This window comes from Sceloporus occidentalis, unplaced genomic scaffold (assembly GCF_023333645.1).
Source record: "Sceloporus occidentalis isolate IW3139 unplaced genomic scaffold, rSceOcc1.0.p SCAF_40, whole genome shotgun sequence".
Lineage (NCBI taxonomy): Eukaryota > Metazoa > Chordata > Lepidosauria > Squamata > Phrynosomatidae > Sceloporus > Sceloporus occidentalis.
The window spans coordinates 8831408-8845227 of record NW_028317020.1 but is presented as its reverse complement, the minus strand read 5'-3'; positions in this window follow the sequence as shown (position 1 = coordinate 8845227).

The following is a 13820-nucleotide window of genomic DNA, read 5'->3' as shown; positions in this document are numbered from 1 at the left end:
GATAAGCATATGGCTGTCATGAATCTAACACAAGAGCAAGGACTGGAAAAATGGGAAGGCTAGATGGGCTGAGTGGTTTTTATCTGCCGTCAAATACTATGTTTCTATTTGCTCCTGCAGAAGTTATACGTGCTGGATAATTTATATGGTAAGGTTTTTAATTTGTCAGGCACCAGTTGGCTACCCTACCTACTGTGCTTTGTGATTTTAGTACTTCTGAACAAAAGTAGCCGTCTTCTTTTACTACTTGTAACCTCGACAAAATGTTAACAATTTAAGAGATGTTTGTTTCTGGGTGCTTTAACGTTTATTTTTTTGGCCTGGTAAATTTCAGCATTATATTACTTACTCTCTCCACCGAATGTATCGATTTGTCTTAGTCTGTCAATTCTTGTCTTGTCATATCCCTTGAATTTATGTATTGTATTAAACTGTTGGCGCTATATAAATAAAAGATGATAATAATAATAATAATAATAATATTGCTGTTGTAATTTAGATTGCTCTCTACTACAGGCCTTGTAGTAGCTGCAGAAGATGGCATTACCATTCTTTTCTCTAATAATGAAGAATAATCAAAATAATAATTAATGAAAACCCCAGTACCCCATATTTTGTCTGTTTTGTTCTTTTATGCTTTTACCATTAATACTTGTGATGAACATGAGAAATAGTGGTATGTTTTGAGAAATATGCTCCATTGAAATGAATGACTGGCCAGATTGTAGCTGCGGATATTTTTTTGAAACGCGTTGTGTGATTCTGGTGAAAGGGTTAAAGTGGTCTTATTGCCATATGGAACCAATGTAACATTCCTGATGAGTGGATGATTTCTGTGCTTGCTCTAATGGTCAGGGCCACCATCAAAAATCTTCACCTAGACCACAGGCCCTTGGGCTGCCCCAGAATTACTATTTAAAGAAAGCTATGGGTTTAGTACACCATTGTGAGTGGCTTAGCGTCTCTCCAGAGGCTGGACTCTATACAACTGTACTGGCTATACCCCCTGATGGTGATGAGGCTCGTTTCCAAACTTTGCACCAGATTCGTCTTTTATACATAATACCCTGTACGTAAATGAGGTGTAATTTTTTGTGACTTTAGTCCCAATTAAACAAGGTGTGGAAAATATATTATAATTATTATTGTGCTTATCCTAACCTCAACGAGTCTCTCGATAATCAGCAGTATAAGAGGTGGTAATTATTAACCATGTAACAGGAAGCAATTTGACAACATTTGGGAGACTGAATATAATTCAGTTTCACTCCCCTTAGGCTCGTGTCATATTTTTTCTAGCTACTGGAAAGTTGAATATAAAGCAGTTTTCCCAGCTTTTGCATGTGTTAACCTCAAGAATGCTGGATAAATTAAGATGACGCAACAAAAACCACGTGGTTTTGGCAAACAGGAACCAATGGGCAGTTGAACTGATGACCTGGATTCTCACACCACGTCTTAGAGTTGAGTGGGTGGATTTCCATATTGTAGTAATGCTGGTTTTAATGCTACCACATTCCATGATTTAAAGAAATATGTTAATTAACTGAACAGAAAACAATCCTAATTCTAATCCCCCCCCCCTTTAAATTGAGCAGAAGTGGATTTACTGCACCATTGATAATCCTGTTTGTGTTTAGGCAAGGATTTTCCTAAATAATTACAAAAATAATTCAAGTTTACAACTACAAAAATGGCAACAATCTTTTTTTAAGCTATGAGTTTGGGTTGAAAATGAATCCAACATAATTAAATAAAGGGTAAACACTTATATTGTAAGCTTTACCTAATGTATGGGTTTGTCTTAGTCTATTCTAATTTTGTCATACCCCTTGAACATATGTATTGAATGAAGCACTGCATAAATTGTTGGCGCCATATAAATACATGATGATATTGACTTATTTTTATAAAAAAGGTCTACAATCGCATTGTGTATTTTTTGGTGGGTTTTTAGAGGCCTCTAATTGAGACTCATCTTTTGCTGTGATGTGCCAGAGGCTAATATCAGAAATGTGAGATAAGTGGAAACGTGCTTGATTTAGGATTTCCCTTTAACCTGATAACAAAAGTTGTACATGTGACCTGCACTGTGTTGCAGATACTGAATGCGGAACAACTTGTTAATGGTGGTCCTGTCATCGCTTTTTATTTTTATTTTCTTCACACACTCTAGCTAATGGTGCATTTCCTATTTCAACTCTCAGGGGTACTCTGTGGCTCAATTGCTGTGTCACTCCTCACGTGAAGGCCTTGCTTTTCCCTGATCTATCCTCTTCCTAAATGTGAAACTCAGTCCTGGAAAACACCAACAGATCCATAATGTCTATCACTCGCCAGTTTTTTTATTTTTTTATTTCTTTCTTTCAAAGCCACTTCCCACACAGTGTGTCCTTGAAGTGAAGAAGCAGTTCCTCTAGAAAGCTTGAATGCCTCCTTTCTATGTCAATCTGCCAGGATTGATAGATAGTTCTTTGTCCTCTTTTTAATTAACTGTGGAATATCAGAATAACATCTCTACTTTTGTCACCAGACCCTTCACGTTTCTTCTTATTTTTCACTTTTTAATGGTCGATGCTTCAAATAAGGAAGTCTTCGTTGGTGAGATAAAATTGTTAGGTAATTAAAAATAATCAAATAAATTAAATCTTTCATGGACATAGAATATTATGTTCTCCTCCCTAAGAATAACGATCAGACTGTCTGTCTTTAAAGCAGCTTAACTCCTCTAAGCATTTGATAAAAATAGCTAAAAGTAATAATGAATAGAATGGGAACAAATTGGTGGATAGGTGGTTTGAATTATTTCATGTAAAAAATAAGTTACTTCTGTGGAATGAAATGCACACACCGTTGTCTAAGTTTGAGAGCTGGGAAACAATTTTCTAGATTTGCTATATTTTGCTATAGTTCGGTGTCAACCTTATTACCCATTCACACTTTACCTAGGGAAACTTTTTTTTCTTTTACGGCAAGTTAAATTATTCATACATGCCTTATTTACAGAAATTATCATTTAATGGTAAAAACACAAATAAGTGTTGTTTTCTCATTTTATTTCCCTATATAGCCAATAATATAACACTTTTCATAAAAGCCTCCACTCCCTTAGTTAATGTATCCAATATATCTGGTTATATACAATCATCTAGCTTGCACCTACAGCCCATGTAGGTGACTGTATACAACATTTTGCAAGGCAGGCACATATAAAAAGTGGTTAGATTCCAAAATCTTGCTAAAAAAGTATAGGTAATAAGTACACATTTCTACATGTATGGCACCATTTTTAAACTGCTACTTTTGAGAGTAATGGTGCTTATTTAGAGTTGACAAGAAAGTTGTGTCCCTGAACTTCACAATACTTTATAATGGGCCAACCCCAGTGAGCCTCTTTTGGAAGAGCTAGCCATGTGAAATGTATAATTACATTTCTTCAAAGTCTCATCCATTAAATTATGCATTATATAGTGCCTGCTCAGTCTTTCACAATGGAGAGAGTGGGCAATCTCTATCCTCTGGTCCATAACCACCACTGTAAATAACACACTCACTGTAGGCACACACAATCACTCACCTTGAGCTTCTCTGTTACCGTGTGTTGACGAAACACTATAATGCTGCTAAGCCCCACTTCTACGGGCCATCTTAGAATTGGGTACAATCAACCCCCCTACCCAACTAGTGTTGGGCCTTCATAACAAATATTGAAGTGAGAGTGCTAAAACCACAACTCCTCTATAAACTCTCCAGTCAACTCTTCCTTTAGTGAATAAACCACCACAAGTCTTCATCCTCATTTTTCCCACTAAGCTCTGCTGTCCTGGTGAAGAATGCTTACCATCTCATCAGGCACATAACACAGCAAATGTTAGATGGACCATTGGGCTTAAGCTCCAGTCTATGTCCCATGTGCTTAATTTTTTTTTTTTTTTTTTTAACCTTAATGTCAAGTTTGAGAAGGATAGTAAGCCAATGGTGCGCAGCTCCAGGCCTTGAGGGCAGCACCTGAAAACAAGCAGTTTAATAAATATTCGAGATGCCTGTGCTCAAACATGGATACCCAAAAATTGGGTAAGTAACGATTTTATATATGGCTCCAGATACCCGATGTCCAAACAACTGTAGACCATTTTTACAATATGTTATTCTGTTTGAAAATAAAATAAAAATCTGAGTTACAATCAGAGATTTAATTTTTGAAGGTCCCTTCTATGAGTGGATCTGCCTTGTAAGTTAAATATGTAGAAACTGATAAAAGTGGATCCTGATGGACATTTTTTTTTTGTTTTATTTTTTAAGAAGGTATTTTAAATCCTTATAGGCTTCTAACTGAAAAAACAATTAACAAAATTAAACTACCGGTATGTATTGCTATTAATTTAACCATTGTTATTAAGCCATTATATAACTGTTGTTCCTTAATATTGTGAATTTTTTTTCTACATGTTCTAAAAATAAGTAAAATGTATATATTTAGATTCCAATAGATTTTCTTTGCCAAAATCAACGTTTCTAAACAGAAGCTATAGCATACAAATGAGTGAAAGTGATTTATTGTGGGTTTTGGTGTCTTATTGTCCCTGGGGAATTATAAATCTGTTTTTGCAACCTGTAGGCACATTGCAGTTCTTTGCCAATGAATAAGACAGATACAAATAAAGAGCTAACAATTTGTTGCACCACTCCCATTGCCATATGTCAATCTCTTGTAAAAGAACTGCATTCGCCTATGTTCCTACATGCCAATACTAGAAGATGTTTTAATAAATGTAATTATGGAATTGGCAGTATCATCTCTATCTAGATATTATTTTTATTTAATTGCCTTTATATTTCATCATAAGAACACGGTATAAAACTAAGATGGCTAGGTTTTTCGGAAGTTACTGACATTTAGTTATTTTAAAGGCCAGATGTATGGGTTGACAAGTGCTTCAGACTTTGAAGGAAAAAAATGGTCACTACTGCCCCTTTGAAAAGTGAAAGCAGTAGGAAGATGAAACAAACTGATAATTCATAGCTTAAAAGTTGTCATTTGTACGAATGTCTAAAACTGAGGCAGGAGCCCCAATGAAACAAACGAAAACAAAGCAGAGAGCTCAGAATGTTCGTACGCATTTTGTTGCTTTGACACTCACTCTCTCTCACCTTTTTAATGACTTTCTTATACTCTCTCACACTTACGCTCAATGTCTCTCTACCTTCTCTGCCAACCACATCTGTGTTCCGCAGCTCTGCTTCTTGTCTTGCCTCTTGTTCTTTCTTTGCCTGCTTCTCCCTGGTATCAGCTCTGTTAAACAGGCCTTCTGGAGTGCTTTTTCAAAAGGCTGGAGCCTCCACACACACCCTCTCCCCAATTAGAGGAATGGGGGATAGGCTGTCCTTTTGTGGCGCGCAGAGTCTCTGCCTTTTGCGGAAGTACCCCAGGAGGCCAGAATATTTCAGATGGATTCGCAGAGAAAGAGAAACATTTCACACCTCTCTTTCAACACAAATCAACATTATTCTGGCTGCTTGAAGTACTTCTGCAAAAGGGCAGAGCCACAGGACACATGTGCGTAGAGCCTCTGCCCTTTTGACAAGTGGATGAAGAAAAAAGACACAACAATAAGAACAGGCAAGACAAGAAGTGGAGCTGTGGAAAAAGACATGGACACAGAAGTAGTCAATGGAGCAGGTAGGGAGACATTGAGAATTAATGAGTGGCAATGAAACTCTGCCAAAATGTGTTTTCTTGCACAAGTCTAGCTTAAATGTAAACTAAGTAGTCTGCAAGATTAGTAATTGCATGCGAGTTCAATTTAACTTTACTTACAATATATGATCAAAAGTATTGTAATCAAGCACATCCATGTCCATAGACAAACATTGGCAGTAGAATGGGTCGTACCGAAGAGCTCATTGACTTTAAATGTATCGCTGTCATAGGATGTACCTTAGCCACATGTCAGTTCATGAAATGGTCCATGAAGTGGTTAATTAGAGAGCACACTCAGAGAGTGGGGCTGTGGAGAGCTGAAGAGGGTAGCAAATAAAAACCACCTGTAGCATCACTCACTGCAGAGTTCCAAACTACCTCTGGAAGCAACATCAGCCCAAGCACTCTGCGTCAGGAGATTCATGAAATTGGTTTCCGTGGCCAAGCAGCTGCAGGCAAGTCAAAGTCAGTATGCACAATACACACACCGCCACTGGACTCTGGAACAGTATAAACGTGTTCTCTGGGGTGATGCATAGGATAGAAGTAATGGTCTGGAGCTGTTTTCCAGACACCTGAGTTCCAGTGAAGGCTAATGGTAACGAGACAGCGTACAAAGGTATTTTAGACAGTTGTTTGCATCCAACTTTGTGGCCTTTTCGTGTTCCTGTGTGATTGTGCCCCTGTACACAAAGCAAATCCCATAAAGACAAGATTTGATGAGTTTGGTGTGGAGGAACTCGGGTGGCCTGTGCAGAGCCTTGAGCTTAATCCCATCAAAGATCTTTGGGATGAATTGGAAAATAGATTGCAGGCAGGATTGTATTGATACAATTTCACATATGGCTTACTGGGAAACATGCATAGACTGGCCATCAGCCATTGGACTGTTTAAAGCAGATGACTTTGTCCTATGCATGTGCTAATCTACTCAGGTGTGATGTGTAGTTTGTTGGAGTGTGAGAAATATTACTCCCCCCCCCCCCCAACCTGACCTTGTTTTGTTAGTATTGAAGAATAATCTGCATAGATATAAAAAGCATGTGACTGTGGGAATTGTTGAGGGTGGTCTTAACAATAAACTCCAAATGTACTTACTGCACTATGATTGGATATTGTCCCACTCAGCGATTGAGTTCCCAAAATATTTTGTTGATTGGTATGGAAAAGACAGCATCAGTGGTAAGGGGTCTTCGTACAGTCATAATACATTGTAAAAATAAGCTCTGGAGAACCTTTTTAATGGTGGGATTTTAGAGGCTAATTGAGATGTTTGCAAAGCATCCAGTACAAGTAATTCAAGGATGTGAACTGAAATACTTAGAGATGTTGGACCATGTTGTAAGGTCAAGAGAGAAACCTAAAAATCTTTATTGGACACATGCTAGAGAACAGTCCTGAGTTTTTATGCACCCAACGCTTTTTATATACATACTGTATTTTCATCTACATTACTAAACAATGGAAAAAATATTAAACAAGTGTCATGGGACATTTGTTTAACCTTTTTAAAAACTACAATTTACGATTAACTATTCCTCATACAAGAGGCAATTTAAGTCTAATTCCTGCATGTGTCCTAAATGTGCTTGCATCCTGTCTGTCTCCACCTATGACCTATTTATTTAGATCATTTAGGTGTGGGTATAATTACAATTAAATAATTAAAATGAAGATCATCTTATATATTTATCTGTAGATCTAAATCTGATAAGATGCTTATGCACTTGCCAAATAATGATCTATTATTCTAGAGTGAATGCTTACCATTTTGTATTTTTTCATTAGCGAGTGCATCTGCCTTTATCAGATCTTGGCGCAAGGCATACACCTGAAATTGATGAGCAGGTTTTTAATTGCTACTCGACAGGAAACTTGCCTAAGTAGAAAAAAGTTGAAAAAAATGGGGCCTGAAAAGTACATTTGTGGAAACTCTTAACACCCTGTCTGTTAAATTTGTTCCGGATACACCAGATGATAAAATCACATAACATAATGAAGCTTGTTTATTACCTAAATGGCACTCCTAAGGCATCTGTCTGTCAGATACAGTATAAATAATCTATATGAATTCATTCATGCCAGAATTTTATATTTCAATTTTATACAGCTTTGGGTAAGATATGTCATTATGAGGAACAAATGTATTCTGTTCTCTGTCGGAACACGTCAAGTTCCTGTCAATTGATCTGACGAGTAGTTGTTTTCTGTTCCACATGATTTTGTAAGCTTGTTTCACAGCTTCTATTGTTGCTGAAAACCAGTAGCGTAGGACGCCACAGCAGTAAGCTTAGGGCCGCATAGACGTCTGCAAGAGGGTACAGGAGAGTGAATAGGTGAATGAATGTTAGTGGGTGATTGAATGAATTAAGTTAGTAAGTTAGTAGTGAGTAAGTTAGTGTTTAGAGGCAGAAATGGCACAGGCAGGCTGTTTCAAGGGAAGAGGTAACCCAGGCAGGCTGTTTTAAGGGAAGAGGTGACACAGGGAGGCAGGCTGCTTCAGGGGCAGCGGCGGCACAGGCAGACTGCTTCAGGGGCAGAGGTGGCACAGGCAGGCTATTTTAGGGTCAGAGGCCTACCACATCAATGTCTGGCTTAGTATATAGTAATAGGGGTTATGCTGCACTACCGGCAATGTACTATTTATTTCCTGTTGATATACAGTGAAAATTAGTGAAATAAATATTCCTGCCAACATAATTTTTTTGTGTGGGGGTGCCACATACAGGATCCGCCCTGGGTGCCAAATACTCTTGGTACTCCCCTGGCCCCAAGAAATGCTTTTAGATGCTGCAGTTTTAACTATCATGATATAACATAATGGATGTGGGCCGTTTTTTGCGGCAATTTTTTTTCCGGGGGGGCCTTTGCACTAACGTTTCACGTTTCACCCAGGCAGCAATGTCTTGGGCCGGCTCTGGTGGGGAGGATATTTTGCAAACTCAAGAAAAACCCTAGCAAAAATACTGCTGACCCCCCATGGTAAGGAGTTTGTGGGAAACTAGGTGTCTCGAAACACTAGGACCAGCCCTGCAAATATCTGGCACTGTTGTCTGAAGTTAGAGTAAATGAATAAGCAGTCTTTTACAGTAAAATTCTGCTTAGACTGCAGCGTGTCCCCTTATAATGCTCTCTTCCTGCACCCACCCTGTCTAAAACCTGAACTCAAATGCATATAATACACAAGGCATTCCACAAACAAGGGTTGCCCAGGCGCCCTTAATTCTAGGGGCCCCATGCTGAATCACATTGTTGCCTGGTCCTTTCCCCTCATACAAGTCACTGCCTCTAGCCTACATTGTCTATGTAGCATTGCATTTGTTAATGGGAAAGGGAATATGTAGGATCGCACCAGTAGTTAAAGGTCCTTTAGAGTGACTAATGGTCGCCGGCAGGGGCCTCCTCTGGCATCAACCAATGAAGGGAAGCTGGCGCCAAAGCCATTGGACAAAGCTGCTCTGAGGTATCCCTTGTCCTGCCATATGCCCACGCCAAGTTGCTCAGAGCGCTTGTCTCAGACTCTATTGGTCACCATCAAGGGACTCCTCTGGCATCAAACAATGAAGGACAGGTTTCATTTTATATGTAGACAATTAAATCAAGTAATTGATTGCTGTACTACAGCATGTTTTTAGACAACATAACCAGAAGGAGTAAAATTTGGGAGTCATTTAAAATTATGCTCAAAGTCACACAATCAAGCTGGTGTAACTGATTATTGTAGCTGAAACGGCTGATTTTAATAGAATATCTTTATAGGTGTACAGAGGCCCTTTATCACTCCCATCACTCCTGTGTTCCAATGGCACGTTATGTTTGCTGATCCAAGTTTAAGTTTAAAAGGCTAATTGATCATTAGAAACCCTTATGTTACAGCCAGAAATGTCCTTGTTTTCCATAACCCCAAACTTTTGAATTTTTAATTTTTTTAATAAATATTCCTGCCAACATTTTTTGTCTGTGTGTGGGGGGGTGTGTGCCACATACAGGATCCGACCCGGGTGCCAAATACTCTAGGTATGTCCCTGCTGAAAACTTATTTTGGGACTGATATGGATGTTAAAATGAACCACCATGACTTACCAGAGATCTGATATTCATTAACAGACTCATTACCTGGATTATGATGTAAAAGTGAGTGGGGAAACACTATGATAAGCCACACAAAATGAGTTAATGTTATGCTGTGGTCTTCACCAAGGCTTTAAAATGCTAGTTGATGAAGTTGGTTTGTGAAGTGCTCATATTTCCCTATTAAAAGATAGTTAGGCCCGGAAATATTTGGACAGACACAATTTCCATAATTTTGTTCAACCCCTTGAATTGAAGCAGAATGTGCTGTATGCCACCACAATGGATATGAAATGAAACAACAAAGATGCAATTGAAGTGCAGACCTTCAGCCTTAATTCAAGGGGTTTAACAAAAATATTGTATGAAACATTTAGGAATTGCAACCATTTTCATACACAGTCCCCTTATTTCAGGGGCTCAAATGTTATGTAATGTGATGTTGGACAAATAAACACAATCATAAATAAAATGTCTTCTCTATATGGTAGACTTGGCCAGTAATATGCCCCACTCCTAGAGAGTGTTCTTCAACAGGCTGAATGTTGTGAAGATTTTTTTCTTTACTATGGAGAGGATCCTACAATCATCTACCGCTGTTGTCTTCCGTGGACATCCAGGCCTTTTTGGGTTGCAGAGCTAAACCGTGCATAATTTTTTCCTCAGAATGTACCAAACTGTTGATTTGGCCGCTCCTAATGTTCCTGCTATCTCTGATGGATTTTTTCTTTTTTGCTGCCTAAGGATGGTCTGTTTCACTTGCATTGATACCTCCTTTGACTGTATGTTGTGGGTTCACAGCAACAGCTTCCAAATGCAAATGCATCAACACCAGACCTTTTACCTGCTTAATTGATGAGGAAATAATGAAGAAATAGCACCTGTCCACACCTGTCCATGAAACAGCTTTTGAGTCAATTGTCGAATCAGTTTAGGTTCCTTGAAAATTAAAGAGCTGTAATTCCCAAACTATTCCTCCAATTGGATGTGAATACCCTCAAATTAAAGCTGAGAGACTGCACTTTACACCTATATTCATTATTTAACTGTAACTTAAATATATTTTGGTAAACAGCCAAAATAACAAAACTTGTGTCAGTGTCCAAATTATTTCCGGACCTAACTGTATGTCACTGTGGCCTGATACTTAATGTATATGTGTTAGCAATATATGTTATTATCTGAACACCTCATGAGAAGCACCTTATAACTCTAGTGACACAAATGTTATCATTCACCCATAACTCTGATCTGGCCATTAGGAGTAATGGGAGGCAGGCAATGATGGGGCCATAGTCCCATGTCTACTAGGGAGAGACCCAAGTATATATGACATACATATGAACATACCTGGGAACGCTCTGGGTTTGGCCTGGGGAACTCCTGGCGAAGCGATGCTTCAACACCTGAATCCTCTGGGTCATAGGAGTGGGGTCCTGACACACCTGCTCCCCACCCATTTCCCCTTTAAATGAGGGCTTTTTTGTGATGTCAGAGCTTTCCAGCTCACTGACATCAGCAGGAATGCCCCCAACATGAGCATACCTCCCAGTCATGACTACTGGTGGTTGATGACCCTTGCACTTGATTCTCTCATCATCATCATCTTGGCAGACATAAATACAAAATACAATAAAGATTATTGAATGTCCAAAAGTCTACTTGAATGAAAGGCTGCCAAGACTAACTCAATGGATACTTAAGTCACTAATCTTTTTATACTGGAGTTCCCTTGTCCATTATAATACAAATAAACTCTGAACACGCTACAGGGTTTCCCATCAATTTAAAGAGGCTATGTTTTGATACGTGTTATTATATGAGGAATGGTGTGTGAGAAACAGCTGTAATATCTGAAGGCCAATACCATGATGCCTTGTGCTATCACAGAAGCCCAGGATACTTAAGCTCCAGCTGTGTGTTATGTGTGTGACCAGTTTTATATGTGTACAATTGGTATTCTGGTAAAACCAATCTCTGGACCTCTCGAAGCGTTTTACGAGATTATCTCAGCTTAAATACGTAAAAATAAAGCCTCCAAAAGAATTTATTTTGCTCAATTGGGCAGCAAAATTTATTATGGTAAATACAGAAAAAAAAAGCTTCACCAGGAATGATATTACAATGTACTTACTTTGTTCGATAATGCAATCTGGTAAATGTTACCATATTGAAATCACTGAATATGTTATGGTCTCAGAATTATTTTTTGTAATAGTTTCATTGATGATCTTAATTGGTTATATTACCTATGACGCAATAGTTTGTTTTTCAAATGATAAATAATAGTAGTATCAATATCACTAGTATAATAATAGTATCACTGTACAGTAGACAACAATATATTTGGAATAATTAACTACTACTTCTACTACTACTTATTAAGCTATATTTATTAATTCATTCCAGTTCATACTTCAATACAGTTTATATCACAGGCCATATTGGTATTGATGTATAGAACAGTGTTGTAAATAAAGGAACTTGAGGGGCAGCACCAATAGCCATAACATGCATTTTTTACTTTTCAATTACTGTAACAGTTTTGGAGATATTAGTTTTAAACTCCAGAAAGCTAAGTGACTAGATGTGGTACATCTAGCCTATCTGATAGATTTCCTTTCCTGATGTTCTCTCCCTTCTGCTAATCTATCGTTACAATGGTTACCTGCAGTGGCGACTCTAGAAACAATATATAGGGGGGGCACACAAGATACCACAGTCAAACTGGGGGGCATTAATAATTTCCACCATTAAATCATAACACTGAAAAAACACATATATATATATATATATATATATATATATATATATATATATATATATATATATTGCCAAAAGTAATGTGCTATGGAATGATACTTTTGTTATTGGACAATACAATACTTGATCATTCAATATGGGAAGCCTGAAGCCACAATTTAGTACGACTAATCCTTGAAATCCTTTAAACAACACAATACCTTAACTTTTGCACTAAATGATTTCAGGGCCTAATATTAGATCCTGCTGCTGATATATATATATATTAGCCCCTGCTGCCCATATATATTATTAGTCCCTGCTGCCGATATATATATATATATATATATATATAATTATATCCTGCTGCTGATAGGAGGTATAGATCAACACATTAACACACAAACCCAGCTTTGCATGTATAGATCAATTGAAATTCACTTGTGATCTCAGCACTGAAGGTATATATCAAATAAACAGAATCAGACATACAAATCCTGTATTTGCAGGTATACAATAATAATATATGAAATGTAGCATTACAGGTATAGATCAAATAAATACATGGAAACAGCATTGCAGGTATTAATCAACTGAACAAGACATACAAACCCTGTATTTGCAGGTATACATAAATAATGTATGGAAACATAGCATAGCAGATATGGATCTACAGAATGACACAGAAACCCAGCTTTGCAGGTATAGGTCAATTGGAATTCACATAAAAACACAGTATTAAAGGTATATTTTAAACTCCCTAAATTACATAGAAACATAGAAAGTGACGGCAGATAAGAACCAGTAGGCCCATCCAGTCTGCCCAACCTCTGAGTACTTTCCTTTTCTACCTGCCCTTATCCTTTATCTAGCTTGGCCTTATGCCTATCCCATGCTTGCTTAAATGACTTTATTGTATTAACATCTACCACTTCTGCTGGGAGGCTATTCCATGCGTCCACTACCCTTTCCGTAAAGTAATATTTTCTGATGTTACCATTAAACCTTTGCCCCTCTAGTTTATGCTTGTGTCCTCTTGTTGTGGTAGTATTTCTCCTTTTAAATAAACTCTCTTCCTTTACCTTGTTGATTCCCTTTAAGTATTTAAATGTTTCTATCATATCCCCCCTGTCCCGTCTTTTTTCCAGGCTATATAGGTTAAGATCCTTTAACCTGTCCTGGTAAGGTTTATCTTGTAATCCATAAACCATTTTAGTAGCCCTTCTCTGCACTTTCTCCAACATTTCTATATCCTTCTGGAGATCCGGTCTCCAGTGCTGTACACAATACTCCAAGTGAGGTCTCA